Raw genomic sequence first — 20570 nt, forward strand, 5'->3', positions numbered from 1 at the left:
TCCCACAGAATCGAAACAAGTTACTAGCAAATTATCTATATACTGTTGTCTTTCAAACGTAAGAGAGAAAATTGTTGGAACCATAAAGATCCTGCAAAAACTTAGTAAATATTTAAAAAAAAACTCTTTATGTAAATGAATGGAATTACCGTCAGTGGTCCCACATAGAATCGAACCAAATTATTAAAAAAAAAGTATATCTACATTTTGTCATCAGTCAAAGGTAAAACGGACAACTGAAAAATCTGTAAAACCCCTACGAAAATGGAGAATAAACGGAGTCAATATATAAAATTTATTTCTCTTGTGAAAATGAATGCAAACTACCATCAGTGGCACCCACTGAATACAACCAAATTATTCACAAATTATCTAGATACTGTCATTTTTCAAACCTAAAATGTACAATTGAAGGATCCGTAAAAATCCCAGGAAATAGGACAATAAACTGTCAAAATGTAAAAAAAAGAAAAAAAATCTATTATGCAAATGAATCGAAACTGCCATTATTGGTTCCCCCAAGGAATCGAACCGAATTATACACAAATTATCTACATATTGTTTCCTTTCGACCGTAAAACGGAGAATTGAAGGTCCATAAAAAATCCACGGAAACGGACTATGAACTGAATCAATATATATAAAAAGTAATTCTTTTACGTAAATGAATGCAAATTACCATCAGTGGCCGCTCATAGAATGTAACCAAATTACCTAAATACTATCAACTTTCAAACTTAAGACGGACAATTGATGGATCCGTAAAGATTCCACGAAAACGGACAATAACATGAGTGAATGTGTAAAAAATAACTCTTTTATGCAAATGAATGGAATTTAGCACCACTGGTCCCCCACAGAATCAAGCCAAATTATTCACAAATTATCTACATCGAGTCCTCATTCAAATGTAAACCGCCAGCAGAAGGATCCATAAAAATCCCACGAAAACGGACAATAAACTGAGTCAATATAAAAAATAATTCTTTTAACTAAATTAATGCAAATTACCATCAGTGACCTTGCACAGAATCGAACCAAGTTTTTCCCAATTTATCTACATTCTGTCTTCTTTCAAACATAAAATGTACAATTGAATAATGTGTAAGGGTCTCACGAAATTTGACAATAAACGCAGTCAATACATAAAAATAAAATTATTTCATGTAAATGAAATCAAATTGCCATCAGTGGCCCAACGCCCAATCGAAAAAAAAAATACTGACAAATAAACTAAAACCTGTCGTCTCTGACACATAAAACAGACAATAGAATAATCAGTAAAGATCCGATGAAAACTGATATCAACAGAACCAATTGATAGAGTAAAGAATAACTACTTTATGTGAAGAAATGCTAATTACCGCTACTCTGTCGTTTGAATAAACGGCACGATTCGGCCTTGACGATGTGAAAAGTTATTTAGAAACGCTTGTGTGAAGATTTACGTAATCCCAGTGAAATGAAAATTCTATTAACAAATGTTCCAAAATTAAGGAAATTTGTTCATATATGAAATATGTTTCTAAACCTTATTCCTTCCGCACGTAGAGAGGATATTATGCTATAGTTTATTAAATTACTTTGGTTGATTTGTCACAACAAAATGTTTACTTTAACACTAAAGTATGATTTATTAAATTAAAAAATTTTACTCTTTGTTCTTAACAAAAGTTTTGTAAAGTAAAACGTTGTTTACTTTTTCTTTTTAAATCAGTGACGTAAACAAAGGGGATTATCTGAGTTTGAACTCTTTCCTCTTTAGTAATATAGAATTCTTGAAAAATTATTTGCCGTATTGAGATGTATTTCTGAAATTATATGAATTAGGAAACTTAAGTCCCTGAGGAATTTCTGAGTACGTAATTCCCTTAAATAAACACTTTTTCTATGGCAGTGAAGTTTCTGCCTTCTTAAGGCATAAGACTACTTACTTTGATTCATATTAATATCTAAAGCTCAGTGCTCTGTGCTATTTAAAGCGGAGAATTTATTTTTATTTCCAGTTTCAGTATGTCAAGACGTGTTTGATATTATAACTTGTTGTTTGGAAAATAAGGAAAATCATCTGTATTTATCCGTGACAAAGATACTATTTATTCCATAGATGTTGATACAATATATGACTACCTGGTTGATCATTTTTACACTGCACAACATTTACCTGCCCCCATGAAAATTTTCGGCGTTCTTATTCCTGCGGCTAGAACAAGACCGCAAGAAAAACTAAAGCAGATAAAGCACCTACTTCTTTGCATCTAACAAACTGAGCCTATGTATATTCCTAAAGTAATGTGTCTTGACATTTGGTCTTGGGGCTTACGCTGCAAGAGACACATACTCATTGAGGATCAGTGTTTCAAAGAAGTGCTTCGTGAAATAATAGCTGACACATATTGGTAACTGGAAGAAAGCAAGGGTTACCTTACCCACAAGCCATAGCTTCAAGAATATGAACCTATAAATATCCCGTTCACAAAATGTATTCAACCGAAAAAGAATGTTCTTGGAAATCAATGGCCAAAACACTCCCTGATAAAGGGGTGGTGAAGGAGTATGTGAATAAGAAAACGCACGTACAGGAATTCAGGAGATGGTTGCACGTATTTATTTACCCTGTCTGTTTTGGTAAAACCATTAGCTATATCGGCTCCTTTCATGAGCTTTAGTAATTCTGAAAATATCCCACGGTTAAAGCTAACCATTTCAATTGTCAAGTATTGGCATCTGACGGCTTGTCGAACGGTAGCGGAGATTTTGATATATGAATTTTCTTAAGATTTTCTGAAAACATCTTTTCCCCCGAGGAAAACACTTGTAGTTCATTTATTAGATCAGAAAACAACAGGAAAATATCTAATTACAGTTTTCCATCATGATAATATATTTTAAAATGTAAAAATGGTAACATAACAATACGATAGCAAAATACTTTGAGATACATGTAACATGATACATATCTTATTTATTAAGAATAAAATTCCGTCTATAACTAAAAGCGTCTATCTCTGGGTGTTCTTATGACATCTTATTATACAATTAACCCATTTTTCTGACAGGAAATACATCCAATGCATTAGTCCTTTGCGCTGAGAGATGGAATAAGCCATTATGGGGTCTCGTTGATCTATGTGGGACGTGAAGTGTTATTTCTAATAATAAATATTCTGCATCTACAGTACTATGAATTATTTTATGTAAGAAAGATAATATGAAATGAGTCCTCTTCCTTTCAATGATTATAATGAATATTTGCTTCGAAGACCGTCATACGAATACATCCTTAATTCTTTATATGTTGAAAAGCGCACAAATTTATTTGGGATATTTTTTTAATTTTTCACTGAAAAGGTAACAAACTAAGTTGTGTCGCTTTTCACCCACCACCTTCGAACATCGGTATGAATCTAAGACGTACCTGGAAGATCAAAAATAACCCCCATCAGCAACGACCAACTTCTGCCCACGTTCTGGAAAGCCACGGATTCCATCGCGATGGAACTTGGTGGGCAGTGAAACGAAGAAAGTATGAAGTGCATATTGCTCCTCTACTAGGGATTTGAACTGGCGTCCTCTAAGGTGATTGTCCAAGGAATGGAACAGGTTATAATCCGAAGGTGCAAAGTCCGGCGAGTATGGCGGATGCAAAATTGTTTCACATCCAAGGCGTAGAATGGTGACCCGGTCATCGTAGCCACGTGGGGCTTACTGTTGTCTTGTAACAGGAGGACCCCTTTATGATTCAGAAGTTCTGCTCCAGAGTTTTGAGTTTTTCTTAAACGCGGCTCAACTGGTGACAGTACACAGTTGCATTGATATTCTGACCAACTGGTAGCAGTTCCTAATGCACGATGCCACGAGAAGTCCACCAAACACACAGGAGGACCTTCTTCTGGTGCAGTGCTGGTTTCAGCTGTATTGGAACCTGTTCATGGGATGCTCTGGGATCATGCTTCATGTAATGTTCACTCTGTCATTAAACAAGTTCTCGGTTTAACTGAACTGCCACAACCAGGTAGTATGTTGGATATACCCACACGAACAACTGACCATGACCATATCTTCACTCGCATTCAACTCACGTTGTGAGTTCCAATTGAACACACACCTCTACAAGAAGAGACAGAAATTTCTTGGTAAGAAACCAATATTATCTCTGCATATTCCACCTTAGACCTTACATAGGCAATGTAAAGTGTTTGGATAATATTCATGTTAGAAAAATCACTTCTTAACCTCATCACAAAGCTGAAGTTCCTAAACTCCTCACCAACTACTACATTGACATGAATATCGAATGATAGGTTTGACTACAGAGTGACTCCATACGCGTTGCGCACATAGTTCACTTTTCTGGTGTTTGATTCACACCATTGGAAAATAATATTTATGTCGCTTTCCAAAGAAATAGCTTGTAATTCCATGGAGATACTGCGATAGATTTTTAGATCGTCAGCAAACAATAGTTTGTGGGAGGATGCTAACAGGTGGTAAACCGAGGATAGCTCGGTCACTTATCGATAATTCGAGACGAGACCGAGACGGACTTTTATATAAACAAGACGAGACCAAGACTGAGATAGACATCTATAAATCGAGACGAGACTTAGGTCAGTCTCGAATGTCTTGGTATCGTCTCGAATATTGATAGCTATTAAAATTGCCTTTAGTCAAAAATTTTTTCGTTGCTGTGTTAGATAATATGGAAACTGTTGACTGGTGTACAGTGGCGTATTTAAGGAGTGGCTATCGGGCTCATGCTCCTTCCGAAATAAATTGGAGATATTGTTTCCGCATTGCACGTACAACACAAATTTTTCTTACCCGAAACGTCTTCCGAAACAAAATCCACTACTGCTGTGTATAGCCTTCTCTCTCTGTGTGTGTCATATATATACAGTATGTAGATACAGTAGATATAAATACAGTATATATATAATGCATATATATAGATATAGATATATGTTAAAATGCTGCAATTTTGTACCACGTTGTGTGAACTATTCAAAGGGAAATTCTTCTAGATATTCTGCAATACCACTAGATAAACAAGCAGTGTTGCAACATAAAGATGCATTTTCTCACATCGCACTACGAAGGTAATACATATTTCTAATTTAGATGTTAAACGAAACAACAATACGACACAAATTATTTAATGTAACAAAGGACATTACACTATCATAATCATCAACATTTTGGAGTTCTCTAATAACTCAAATGGCTTGGGCGATGCCATACGCATTAATTGTCTCTTAGTGTCGAATAGTACTAGATCATGGTATGATCTATTTCGAATAAATGAACAAATTTTCAAGAAATGGAAATTTTAACTTTTTCTAAAGACTTTGCATGAAAAACGTGCTCACATACACGCCCCCTTTGTAGATGCTCCCAAAAGACTTAAATGATCATAACGTCATAATATTATAATAATAGTTTTCGGTGGTTTTACAAATTGCAGTTTACTGTCAGTATTCGTGGGATATTTACAGATTATTTAACCGCCTGTTTTTCTCTTCAGAGATGACTGTACGCGGAATCTTTACTAGTAACTGTGTTCGATTCTGTCGGGGGTCACTGATGGTAATTTCCATTCATTTACATACGAGTTATTACTTTATATATTGATTCAGTTTATTGTCCGTTTTCGTATGATCTTAACAGATCCTTCAATAGTCCGTTTTACGTTTGTAAGTGGACAATATGTTGGTAATTTGTAAATAATTTGGTTCGGTTGTGTGTGGGGCCACTAATGGTAATTTGCATTCATTTACATAAAAGAGTTTTTTATATATATTCACTCAGTTTATTGTCGGTTTACGTAGGATCTTTACGGATCCTTCAATTGTCCGTTTTACGTTTGAATGACGACAGTGTGTAGAGAATTTACTAGTAATTTGGTTCGATTCTATGGGGGGCCACTGACGTAATTTCCAATGATCTTCATAACAGAGTTATTTTTTTATGTATTGACTGAGTTTGTTGTCCGTTTTCATTGCATCTTTACGGATCCTTCAATTACCCGTTTCACATTTGAAAGACAGCAACACGTAGATAACTTGGAAATAAGTTGGTTCGATTATATGAGGTGGTAATTTCCATTCATTTCCATGAAAGACTTATTTCTTTATATATTGACGCGGTTTATTGTCCGTTTTACTGGGATCTTTACAGATCCTTCAATTCTCCTTTCGACATTTGAAAGATGACAGCATGTAGATAATTTGTGAATAATTTGGTTCCACTCTGTGGGGGCCACTGATGATATTAGCCATACATTTATATATATTAACTCACCTTATTGTCCGTTTTCGTGGACCTTTACGGATCTTTCGATTGTCTGTTGTACGTTACTAAGGCGACAATTTGTAGATACTTCAGGAATAATTTGTTTTTATTCTATGGATGCAACTGGTGGTAATTTCCACTCATTTATAAAAAAGAGTTATTTTATATATATATATATATATATATATATATATATATATATATATATATATATATATATATATATATATATATATATATATATAAACTCAGTTTATTGTCCGTTCTCGTATTATGTTTACGGATACTTCAATTGTCCGTTTTACGTTTGAAAGACGGTAGTATGTAAATAATTTGTGAATAACTTGTTTCCATTCTGTGGGGGGGGGGGGCACTGATGGTAATTTCCATTCATTTAAATTAAAGAGTTATTTTCTATACATTGACTCAGTTTATTGTACGCTTTAATGAGATCTTTACGGACCCTTCAATTGTCCGTTTTACATTTAAAAGACGACAGTATGTAAATGATTTGTGGGACCCTCGATGGTAATTTTGTGGGACCATCGATGGTAATTTTTATTGATTTGCATATGAGAGTTATTTTTTATGTTTTTACTTAGTTTATTGTCCGTTTTCGATTGATCTTTACGGATACTTGAATTGTCCTTCTTACGTTTGAAAGATGACAATATGTAGATGATATGTGAATAATTTATTTCGACTGTGTGGGGGCCACTGATGATATTTTCCGTTTATTTACATAGAAGAGAATTTTTTGTACATATTGATTCAGGTTGTTTTCCGTTGTAGTGGGAATTTTACGGATCCTTCAGTTGTTCGTTTTATGTTTGAAAGACGACAGTATGTAGGTACTTTAGGAATAAATAGTTTCGATTCTATGGGGAGGGGGCACTTATGGTAATCTCCATTAATTTACATAAAAGAGTTTTTCATATGTATAAACTCACTTTATTGTCTGTTGTCGTATGATCTTTACTGATTCTTCCATTGTCCGTTTTAAGTTTGAAAGACAACTGTATATAGATAATTTGTTTATAATTTGGTTCTATTCTGTGGGGGGCCACTGATGATAATTTCCATTCACTTATTTAAAATAGTTATTTTTTATATATATTCACTCAGTTTATTGTCCGTTTGCGTAGGATCTTTAGGATCCTTCAATTGCCTGTTCTACGTGTGAAAGGCGACAGTATGTAGATAATTTGGTAGTAATTTGATTCGATTCTGTGGGGTCCACTGAGGGTAATTTACATTCATTTACATGAAAGTTTTATATATTCTTTACTCGAAGAGTTTAAATTCGAGTTACGTCTACAACGTGTCTATCTACAAGCTCCGATTTAATCTCGTCCTCAGTGGCGTTTAGGAGGTCCCAACACGGTATGACGCCGCGAGAACGTTCAGAAGATGACGGAGTTCCACTGTAAGGTTCACTGGTCTAATTGCAGTCAATTAAAGGAGCTTCGCGGTTTGCTGCTTGTCGACAGTTTCCACCAGTAAAGTAGCATTTCGTAATTTCTTAATATATTTAACCTATCCGACGATATATGTATTAATTTCATGAATAACGGAAGGGGACAAACCCTTAATAGCATTCGGATGGTTAGTTTCAGCACTGGCACTATCTGATTCTCTATCTTTAATTACAAGCTACCAGACTACAGTAGTCATTATACTTGTCTTTTCCATACTCTCTGTTGAAGGAGTAAATGTTTCACTTGTGCTTTTTTTGAGGATTTTTTACGAGAAGGTTTGCCCGGACCCGATTAGATTTGGTACCCATAAGAAATGATTTTAATTGTACATTTATAAAGAAGAAAGGAGTCTAAACACACACCGGGGCCTAAGCGGGGAGAACTTACGCTACCCCTGGCAATCCTCTTGGCACGCCCATAACAATAGGATCAGCGTGGGGCCGGCGCAGTCAAGGGGAATGGGAGTACAACAAAGTATTCATGTTGACGAAAACGAGTGGCCCCAGAAAAGGAAGAAGTGAAACGAACAGAAAGAAAGTGGCCAACGAAAAGATAGACCCCCACCAACACAGAAAACAAAACAAAAAGTGTGGATTTTTTGCTATTTTGAGCTTTTTCATTTTATGAGGTTTCTTTAATTTTCTCAAAGACTCAACACACTGGACAACACAAGTACTGGATGAACACAACAGCACGCCGGGTGGGAGCACGTCATCCCCAAATGGAGGAAAACGTAAACTAGACTTTTCTCTTCCCGACTCCCACTAACCACCCGCAAATCCGGTCGCGGTATTCCCGGCTGAGAGGGCATGTAATAACGTGGAGATGAGTGGTGATAAATGAATGAATAATGAAGCCGCTCTCTCAACTCCACCCCCTCCCCGACGATGACGGTCCGCTATATGGAGGGGGATATTTCAATCAAGTAGCCTAATGTAAATATAGTAAACATGAAACAGCACTTGATTTGCTTTTAGTGTAACAGCCTTCTGACAGTGAGAAACGTCCTGCTCCCCTAGAAAAAAATGCTGGCTATTATTAGGTGTGTTTTGTTAGGTTAATTTGATATCCATATGTTCTCCATTCAATGTTGTTAAAAATGTCTCTCTAGAACATTTCAACATTTATATTGTCAAATCAAAATGTATATAATCATTATCTTTATACTATATTTTTCTTATATTACATTGCTTATGTATGAAGTTATGTATGAATGTATGCTTATGTAAGAAGTCCTTCGTGGCTACATGTTCGGCACAGGAAACTTGATGCGGCTTCCGGTAGGAGCTCATGTGGTTTTCACGTTAAGCTCTGGAAAGACCACCACTTGACCTAGTGGCTAGCACGCTCGCCTTTGGTGTGCAAGTTCCCGGATTCAATTCCCGCTGGGAGTACACTTAACCGAAAAATGTGGTTCGGATTCCACTATAATCAGTAGGTCCACGTTTCCCTCAGCCGCCCAGGCATATTCTTGGGACGGTAAATTCAAAGCAAAATAAAAAAAATAAGCTTTGGATCCACGCCTAATACAGACTCAGTGCCAAAAGGGAATCTAAACACCAGCTTAACTAACCAATGAAGTTCATTTAAAATACCTTTGCGACCTTAAGTTGCATTCTTGTGTACTTTGATTATTGCTATAGTTGGAAGGTACAAATTGTGGTGATATCTTTTCCCCTTTCAGATTCATTCCTGCAAAACAAATCGATATGTATTTTCTACATAAAAATCAACTTGCAGTCCTTGTCGAAGGACCGTTGTTAATCAACAAACGTATTATTACAAAATAAACAGGCACTAGGCCCTGCAGTTGTAATAAAGAACTTAGAAAGTTTATTTGTATCATAATGTATCAATTTATAGTTAATCACACTTCTAAACTGAGAAAGAATGTTAGTCATACGTTGCCCATGATTAGTTTAAAGTTGTACTTTCTTTAGTAATTCAAATATCCCAAAGCTTCTCTTTATTTATGCAGATAGTTCAAATAAGAGAATTCCAAATTAACTAGACTTCCTACATGGGTAAGCGTTAGTGTTCGCGCCTTTGGTATGGGAGACCCGTGTTCAATTCTCGGCGGGAAATTATGTGGTTAGGATTCCATGTTAATGAGTAAGTCCCGTCTTATATAGCCTCGTTGCTGAAAGGGACGTTAAACTCAAAATCAACTCAACTCGAAATTAACTAGACACGTTATATTAAGTTCATTTTCATAAAAAGGAAGATACCTGTATTAACAAGTGTACTTTCCTTTAAAGATGTGCTTTAATGAAAAATAATCAACACCTTGGAGCAACTTCCAAGAAAATGTTTACACAGAAAACTATTTTGTATCCAATGAACAGCGAAAGGTTAAACTCATTGATTCCACTGACCACATGCTACGTTCTCTTTCTTCCTCTCTCTACCTTCCACTCTCTCTCTCTCTCTCTCTCTTGCACGCGAACATTATGCACGCTTCCCTCCATGGAACTAGCGTGACATTCGATTCCCGCTTCAGTTCTTCATTGTCTTTCCACAAATGAGCCCTCTACTTCTATGACCTTGAGCTGAATCGTCTCTTCTTATGCAAAATCATTATCCTGCCAAGGATTTTCATTCGGTAGTGTCACAGGAATATATATTCTTAAAAAGTTGGTAGCTCTGAGAGTAATTACTGTTTTTAAACACAATTTCAATATTGCCAAATAGACATTTTGAAGTTGTTAAACGCTCTTTCATCGCACGAACAAATAGAATTATTTGATTGCTTGAGAACACCTAGGGTAATGCCTATTAATTGGAAACACTTCTAAGTCAAGAGGCGACCGGTAGAAAAAATACTATAACATTTTTAAATATTTAATTTTGGATCTAGACAATAAAACAAACTTTAGTGATATTATAAGCAACTTTAGATATCCAACATATCAAACGTAGATGAACAAAAGATAATAGTTTAAAAATATAGGCTTTTTTCTCACTTTAGGTGACTCAGTGACCTTATTCTTTAAATATATTACTTTTTTAACTGAGCATAGGTTGTTTTAACGGAATAGAACACAAATTGTTCTAAGATTCTTTGTGTAAAACCGAAATATATACTTCAAATACGGTTAAAAAATAACAAATAGTTTGTCCGCAGTAAAAATTTTAAATTTAATTTTTATCATTTTTGACTTAGTGATTGTAGTCCGTGTAAAGTATATAAACCAACGTACATTTCATTTCTGAAAAAAAACTAACCTTTTTTTTTAATTTGTGAATCTATACTATAGTAGATAATGCTTAGTACAACATTAGCATCCTAAAATGAACATGTCGCAACAAATTATTCAAGGTAATTAACTAATTAATTAGTATTTTGAGAAAAAAGCTCAATGGAAGAATGAGGGGCATTTAAACAACAAACACGGTTTTCCATACATGCTACAGAAACATTTTCGTTGACTTCAAGAAAATCAATTTGTTAAGCTAGGAGATGGGAAAAGTTGATGTAAATAGTTTTCATTTTTATCTACTTCTTGGGGACAAAGCGACAAGTTGAAGCTATAGATAGGTAGATGAAAGAGGCAGGATATTGTGGACTTACTTTCTAGCGGTGTGGCAGTTTTTCAATATATGAAAAAGGTAATTTAAAAACATAATATATCTGATTTATCCATATTTTTTTTCGTGGAGCAGTGTGATTAAAAGTTGTTTCTCTCATGGCTGTGAACACTGCTTAGCGCAAAGTCTCACCTTCTAACGCTACCGTTAGATCGTCTACATTAACCAACTTGTAATAAAGCCAGAAGGGATAGAAATTAAGGATTTTTGTTTCATCTCTTGCGGTACTGATTTATAATTGATGAAGACTAACGTTAAATTTAAACAGAACAATCATTAAGGAATTGAAAATATGAACAAAACTAGGGAACCAACAAAATCTACTGAAACTTTATTGTCCACCAAAAAAATATTATACCTTGGATCGAAACCAAAACCCGCTTTAAGATCAACACTCTACCAATAAGGTATAATGATTCCTAATGTTTGTAGAAGAATTGCTCAATTGCATTAATAATAGTTGGCCATTGGTAACATGCATATCTTTAGTAAGGAAATTAGTTTTGGAATTTTCCTAAAAAGAATATAGAGTTACGTAAAAATACAGGTTTCATAACTTTTGAAACAATATCTCGCAATAAGAGGTGCAGAACACGCAATATTGTATTGATCAAGTATGATTTTAATAGAGGGTACCCTCTTGTCATATCAACAATTCAGGTCAAATAATAACGAGCTATTTTTTTATCAACTTTTGAAATGATTATTAGCATGAATATTTGTGTTTATGACTTGACTAAAATGACCTTTCGTGACGACTTCTGGGAACGAAATATTGATGCAGACTAAAGATTCGTGTGAAAAATAACAAAATAGCTATTGTGTAATTTCTTTGTGTAACCCCTCCAGTTAGCTGTCGATATATCGAGTAAACATATTTCGTTGTTATTGAATGCATTATTTATAATGTCGTGTACGTATGTAGTCTCAAAGCCGGAATATATTGATGACAAAATTATTTCTTAAATTCATGTCAACTGTACAAAAGAATCAGATACGAGTTACCGCTTATGAGTTGAACCATTAGTTAAATCTGCGAAACAAAATTCTAAAATGCAGAGTAATAATATTCATCACACTTGGAATAATTAGTTTTCTACAAAAATTGAACAATCTCATATTCTTATTACCTTCAGATTTTTTTTATTAAGGTGTCATTTATAATGGTCTACGAGAAAAAATGTAATGAATACGTGAAAACGTGAGTTCCCGGTGTATACAGAACTTAGTATATGGCTGAATTGAAAATGATTTCGATATGGTTAGTATTCATTACTTCAAGAGATAATTTTAGGTTAGAGTTGTCTGAGATAATAAATATACAGTACATGTATTTGACAATTTTTGATGTATCTAAATATTTAGTGTTACATGTCTTCAAGCGTTATTCAATTCAGTAGAATACCACGAAATAAAGTATGTTTATGGCTTAGTGATTATCTGTAATAACAGTATTGATTCACCGTTGATTGATGGTCTTATTTTATCGCGTAACGTGAGATGTTCTTACGTGAACGTAACATTTTTTTAACGCTGCACTAACAATTTGATTTTTCAGTTGTTCACTTAGTGTCTTACCATTGCTTCTATTCAGGAATTCGTTCCCTAACTGGCTAATTTACTCACTTGCGTCGTGCATCCAAAAAAAGCACAGTTCCGTTTTTTATTCAATCTCTTATTCCGTTCTTTTATCTACACATTACAATTACGTATACTATATTCTATCTGTAAGATAGGAATGCAATCCTTGAATTTCTTAAGGTACAAGTGCTTGTCTCAAACCAATGATCCCTGATGTAGTCTTCTGTTTATATTCGATGCTATGGTTGGCACTTTTTATTATATTTAAACTTATCGTTAATATGATTGTTTACACAAGGTAGTCTATTTCTTATATTTTCGACAACGTTTTATCAAACTGGACATGATACGTATTTACCAGTGAATGGCTATAATATTTAAATGATGGAAAATGAAGTTTTAATTAGTAAATTTTAAGTTACTTCTGAATTATTTAAATAACTTCGTGGGGTACTGAAATATAGTACTATTAGTTGAAATATATTAGTTTGTATCGCTATTACAAAATTCAGAATAATAAACTTTTTATGTTTAATTGTCACTTACTCTCGTTAAGGAATGCTATTTTATTTTTGCAGCTACCTGAACAAATGCTTCAGAAACTACTGTTGAAGTTCGTCAATAGCTGCTTCGTTATTCGTGTACTCTTCCTTGTGTTGAAACAGTTTAAGTCTTTTGTCTTCAAATCAGGTGAGTATAGGCAGTAAACAGTTATATCAACTTGTTACTTTTATTAAAAAATCAAGAGTTTGGTGTGCTGATTGTCAACTTGTATTGTGTGCGGAAGAATCAGGGTACGATATGTGTTTGTTCTGTGGGATTCGTTGACGAATTATGAGTACCAAAATTTAGTGTACTGCTCAATCTTTAAAATCCCTTTATCTTCTATAGCTATGGCTTACACGTGTACGGTATAATCTAGGCAGCAAGCAGCCATCTTCTTAGGAGTACTTGTTGAAGGAGGGATTCGTATTGGATTCCGGGCGCTTGGAAACACATAAACTGTAGATTGTTGTTTCAGTTCTGGTTCGTTTGAAGAGGTAAAAGTTTGGTTACCCGTGATGATTTGGTAGGCCGAGTTTGTCTTTCCCCGGTTGTATTTGTTTTACAGCATCCGACATAATCCTGTTTTTTGTCTTAGTTGTAAGAAATATCTATCTATCTTCCGTACATTCTTCCAGCATGTCATATTCCGATCTCTCCCTATCACTCTATGTTCAATCTTATCATTTCTCGAAATAACACATGTGGATGGATGATCTTCAGGAAATTTATTATTAAGTATCATGTGGCCACGCTAGAATTTGGGAAATAATTTCCATGTCATTATGGGATTTTACTTTTTCGTCGGTGCATGGCTTCGTAGACAAACGACATTTAAAATCATATACGCATCATTGATTGAAAAGTTTGATTGGTAAAAGTTAACATTTTGCACTAAATTTCGTCCTCAAACAGTTGTGAGAAATGAATTATCAGGCTAGAAAAATGAATCAAATATAATTTAAAATTTGGAAGATCTGTTATTCCGAATGTTACCACAGCAGAATACTTGCGTCACTCTTTGTAGTTGTTTTTTCAATTTCTTCCCAGCATCTCTTGCACTCCATTCAAACTAAATTATGAGATAGCAGTTATTGTCATCTGAAATGGTAGTTTACATGACAAAGCATACCATGTGACATGTTTTGATATAATATACTCGTATTTGCCATTTCACAAACACAAAATATGTATTTTGCTAAATATGCTTGGTTCACTTCATTACCGTAACAGTCATGAAAAATGCGAAATATAGTGAAAGGTTAGAACATTTAACTCATTTATCATATATTGTCATACAGAGTCAAATATAAGGTAAACATAGTAATTTTTTATTTTTGTTCTTAATATACTATTGTTTTTACTACAGAATAGTTTAATACGCATTTGGAATGCAATGAATGTCCCTCTTAAAATTTGCATGTTGATGAATATCCCAATTTTTTTAGAAAGAGAAAAAATTAAAGAAAATAAATTGTAAGAAACTACACTAGAATATCTGCAAATACAAGATAGTTGTACGACTATTAAGCTAGTCTGAATTATAAGCTTTTGTAATAAATCGAATCTTGGTCTTTCACATAATAACAATAAGAAATACATTTTCTCATAATGAGTTTTGACTTTCTAAGGTCGTAAGTTATTCTTTTACCGCTGCTTAAACCGGGTGTTGAAACATGAATATTGGGTTAGGTTGTACAGTAAACCACAAAAGTGTCTCTCCCCTAAGTGATCTAATTCCATTACTTGGGGTTCAGGTAATTTGCAGTTGTGAGAATTCAAACAGGTGCAATCCAACTTACACGCAACTTTTCTCGTCACTGAAAGCAGTCGGTACTACTGAGTTACGTCTTTATGCAAGTAAAACTGTGAGCAGATGACGCGCGAAACATTTCTCCATTTTCAGATGACTCGCTCTGGTTCAGAGTGGGTTGTTCAATGAACACAATATATTAATCTCATTATTACTCTGTATGTAATGTATTATTTCATTATATACTGTATATTCACATAAATCAAAACACTGATCACACATGAATCAGAACATGCTTAGAAGTATACGAAAATATAAAATGTAGAACAACTGCTGGAAAATAGTTTGTAAATTACTGTCTCCATTACCAGACCTCCAATTCTCCTTATTCCAATATCTTTTTCTTTCTAAGGAAGAGAAGATATTGCTTTCCACACTGAATGTGCGTTGAAATTGAAATTGAAACATTTGAGAAAGTTTCAGCCTAGCCGGGATTTGAACCCGAGTATACCGGATAGAAGTTCAATGCGCTAACCACTCATCTACAGCGCCACTTCACCACGTGCCGAAACTAGTACCTACTTAAAATCGTTTCATGGAAGAATATACACAAGATACTAATGCTAATGTGAGTGTCCTAATGACTTACTCGAGATTTTCTTGTTTAACTCAAAAAAGTTATATAGACGTTCCTCCATGAGGAAAATATCACGAAACGTTCTTCAAGTTGGGGTTACGACATCGGTTTCACGGATGGTCCCGATTTACATTACATTTCTTCTTTACCATAGCTTCTAATTTTTAAAGAAGGAAAGACGACAGAAATTATGTTCACATTCTTTGAATTGTATCAACACATGTAGTAATAGACAATTCTGTGTTCATGTTTCTATAACTACTAGTTTATTTTCTTATATTCATATGAGGAATTTATGACAAATTAAGCCGGTGGCACTAGCCGAATGATCTCGGACGTTCGGCTTCTGATCATGAGGCGCAATCCACTAGAGGTTCGAATTCCTTTGAAGAGCAAGGTCGGAATTTTAACTGTCCTCCGTATTTTAGTGTTCATGTCCCTGTAGTGTTTGGAATACGACCAAAGGACATCAGATACCAGTGAGGAACAATACTCCAGTTGGGGGGTTTGTTTTTAAAAAATGTGAAAAAAGGAATTTCCCATTGCAGCTACCTGGGTTTTAATCTCGTAGTAGGAATTATTAATTTTTCTGTATGGGAAGGTAATGTTTATGAAATCGGTATTTTAATATAGTTACTCCTTTATTATCATTATTATTATTATCACAGAAGGAAAGAAAAAAAATCACGTAGTCGAAGCTATTAATAGGAACAAAAAAGATACACAGAGTGCTAGATGTTTCTTAGGTTTAAACATGAAAGCAACAATATTATTACGGTTATGGATTTACAGATAAAATTATCATTTTATGACAAGAAATGGAATATAAATATTTGTTAGCTGATATCAGTAACACATTTTGATTCACCTTTCTTCTAGGTAGAAAGGTGAGGTGACATCTGAAATAGGATCATTCTCGTGACTAGAGTTGTAAATTAGATCGCTATTAGCAATTTGTGCACAGGTAGGAACAAATCCTTGGGACACATTTTTGACCCATACTAAAGCAGTAGGGATGTGTTTAGAACTTTTGTATTTATCAATTCTTGTCCAAACACGTTACATTACCAGTCAGTATTAATCAAGGTTAATAGGGATGGCGTAATTTTGTGTTATTGACATTTCACCTCTAAAGGAAATCGTCTCAACTCTGAGACTCACATAAATTGAATATTTTTCATGTTAGTGTATATGAGATGTATCAATATTGCAAATTATTAAAAAAAATCCTTAATTGCCTTAGTGGGGATTGAACCCGAGACCCTAACATTATGAAACTAACGCTTAAGCCACTACTATAAGACATCACTATTCTAAGCGAAGGAAAAAAAAAACTGGATGTACAGTAGCTTCAGTAATTAAACACTTTTACGATTCCAATATAATAATGGTGAAAATTTCTGATTTCAGTCATAACAAGGTAGTAAAGTTTTATGCAGAAGAAACAGTCCAGAGAATTCAATTTAAATTGACAACTAAAAGGACATACAAACTAAAGGGCCATGCAGTGAAAACTGGCCTTTAGAATGCTCCCAACACTTGACACGCATAGTGACGTGCCGTGAGGGAAGCGAGCAGTGCTACGTCCCAGGACGGCCAAGTAAGGCAGAAAAAATGTCATGAGGAAAAAGAAAAGAAGGAATAGTATTAAAAGTGCTCAATATCAACGAAAAACAGGGTTTATTTATGAAAAGATTCTTACGCCAATCATGGTGGCGCTTCGCGGCTTTTCTAGCGGCCTCACGTATATGTACGCAGGTGCTGCCGTATGTTCTCGCATTGGGCCCTGGTTTTCCACGGTGCGGGAATGGACAGGTACTTATATTGATTGGAATCTGATGGTTCAGTGCACTGGATTACTTTGTGAAAGTTAACTGACTTAACGAACCTTCCTCAGTACCTTATGTTTCCTATTTTTAATCGCTTTACTCACTTTTACAGTACTTGCAGTAACTCTGTAAAACCAAGGAGAAAAACATAATCATTGAGGACAGTACAAATCACAACCACTATTCGCGCATTCTTTCCCTGCCTGAAGTAAAGCAACAAAATATGGGGAAAATGCAATTTTTGGTCTTCAATCTTCTATGTTGTGAAATTTATAAAACCAAACCAAACAAAAAACAATATCAATACATAAGACACTCAACATTTTAGCTATTCATAAAATAACTATTGCATGATCCGAGTAACTCAAGTATATTCACAAATAATCATTTATCATATTTTACCGAAATACGTCATGACTTTACCGACAACCTGATACTTCAAATGTTCTTAATACGCTAAATTCGTTGATCTTATCACTTATTCACTTACTCTCTTATGATCATCAAAACCTTCAGTGTACTTCACGTAGATATAGACAGGTGAAATTTACTATTCAGGCTTGGTGTAGCGTGCGAGTAAACAAATAGAAACCAACATAATGATATTTCCCTTTCCCAAACTCCCTATAATGGTGTGTGTTGATTATTCTACAAAACGACTTCTAATCCAGTCAGGAAATTCATAAAATATAAAATATGTAGCCAACTCTCGACTCTGCAATAATAATAATAATAATAATAATAATAATAATAATAATAATAATAATAATAATAATAATAATAATAATAATAATAATAATAATAGTAATAATAATAGTAATAAAGGAATACCAGAATCACAACATAAATAACAAACACTACCTTCCAATAAAGAAAAATAATAAATGCCACGGTGGGATTCGAATCCGGGTCGCTGTAATAGCAGTTATCTGCTTTTACACTTTGTCCTGAATTCCTTATACACATAGGATAATAAACTAGTAATTATGTTAGAAAAACAGAACACACACTATTTCTACACGTGTTTATATAATTCAAAGGATGTGAAGTTAATTTCTACCACGTTTTATTCTTTGGAAACTATAAAGTAAAGAACAATTGTACTGTAAATCAGTACCATCGCTGAAAGGATGACGTATCCTTAACTTGAAAAACGTTTCGTGATATTTTCCTCATTGAGGAAAGTCTATATAACTTGTTTTCGGTTAAAGAATTATAGCTTGAGTAGTGATTGTGACAATCACATAAGCAACGTCTCCCTATAGAGGAATAAATCTTTGAGTCTTTTAATTTGACCAACGGAGTGCTCCATTAACCGTGTATATTCGACGATAACCATCTGGGAATAGATAAAATGCGTTCGCCAAATATTTGTATAATAAAATTACGTGCGTATATTTACTTTATTTCATAGTTATCCCATTTTCACTTTCTAATATTCGGAGACAGTTGCTTCGAAATTCATACAATTATACGCATTTAATAATAATAATAATAATAATAATTATTATTATTATTATTATTATTATTATTATTAGTAGTAGTAGTAGTAGTATTGTTGATTCACGGCGTCTAGGGGGAAATCCTTGCCTTTCTGTCCGGGCCAGTCTGAAACTGGCAGCGAGGAATTCATTTTGCCCGCGCTCCTTTGTTTTGTCTTCAAGAATCCCGAAGGGACTAATAGGAACTATCTCTAGTTATGTGCATGCGGTTATTATTATATATTACTTTCTCCAAAGGAATTGTTTCTGAAGTGAGCACCTGCCTCTACACAATGAAGTGAAAAAGATGAGTGCGTATAATTGATGAATTTCGATGGCAACTGTCACCGATCATTAGAAAGTGAACATGGGAGAACTATGCAATAAAATAAATAAATGTTCGTAATTTTATTAAAAAAATAACATGGCGAACGTATTTCTTCTGATCCCAAACGGTTATCGTCGAATATACACGGTGATAGGAACACGCTGATTGGCCAAATGAAAAAGACTTCAATGATTTATCCCTTTGCATGCGACACCTTCAACGCCTCCGTCGCAAACTCAGAAGAACACGCGCATTCGAATCGTAAGGCTGTTGGTTCGCGCCCGCGTCGGGGTACATTTTAGTGTTTTTAGACTTACTGTAATGTAAACAAATCACGCATATAGGTGATTTCAAATATTTTGAGGGAGTAATTTTGTGGTTCATTGGCGTTTCGTTGTGTCTCTGCCACTGGTGGTATAATTTTAAAAACGGAAGTGGGGCCACAGCGGATCGTCGCTGCGGGGCATCTAATTTTTGCCGAGAGGTCACTAGTTGCCCATCGCAGGTCCACCGACGCTTTCAGCATAGGATAGCTTGAATTTCAGGTTGTTTACATTATCAGTTTTCTTTTCCTACCTTCGAAAAAATCTTTCATACAAAATAACGTAATGAATAGAAAAATATATAAAAAAATATGTTTGACTCTTCGGGCCACACATTACGCCTTCGAGGGCCAAGGTTTAGAGAGTTTTATGGTCCCAATATCGAGTAACCTGGATAGAACGTTAAACTCGACAATCCGCAATGTATATTACTGGCTCGTGAAAGATTATAATTATAAAGAAATACTCAAAGAGATATGTAAACTGTAGTTTCACATAATATTAGCTTCGGTGCTCAAGCAGAATGTTAAACTTCCTCATATCTAAATGCTGCAATAACATCAACTAATACTACATTAATCACTCATTTTCAATAATTTACTTTGACCATTTAGATTTGAATTATCTTGACTATTGTTTCTACATAACATTCTCTATTTTGTTATGACCAAAACGAGTTTTACAACATTGAAATGGTAAAAGTGTGCAATTTGCTGAAGACGCTTCACACCAAGTTTT

Source organism: Thermobia domestica, chromosome 8 (genome assembly GCF_964235325.1).
Source record: "Thermobia domestica chromosome 8, izTheDome1.hap1.1, whole genome shotgun sequence".
In the NCBI taxonomy this organism is placed as follows: Eukaryota; Metazoa; Arthropoda; class Insecta; order Zygentoma; family Lepismatidae; genus Thermobia; species Thermobia domestica.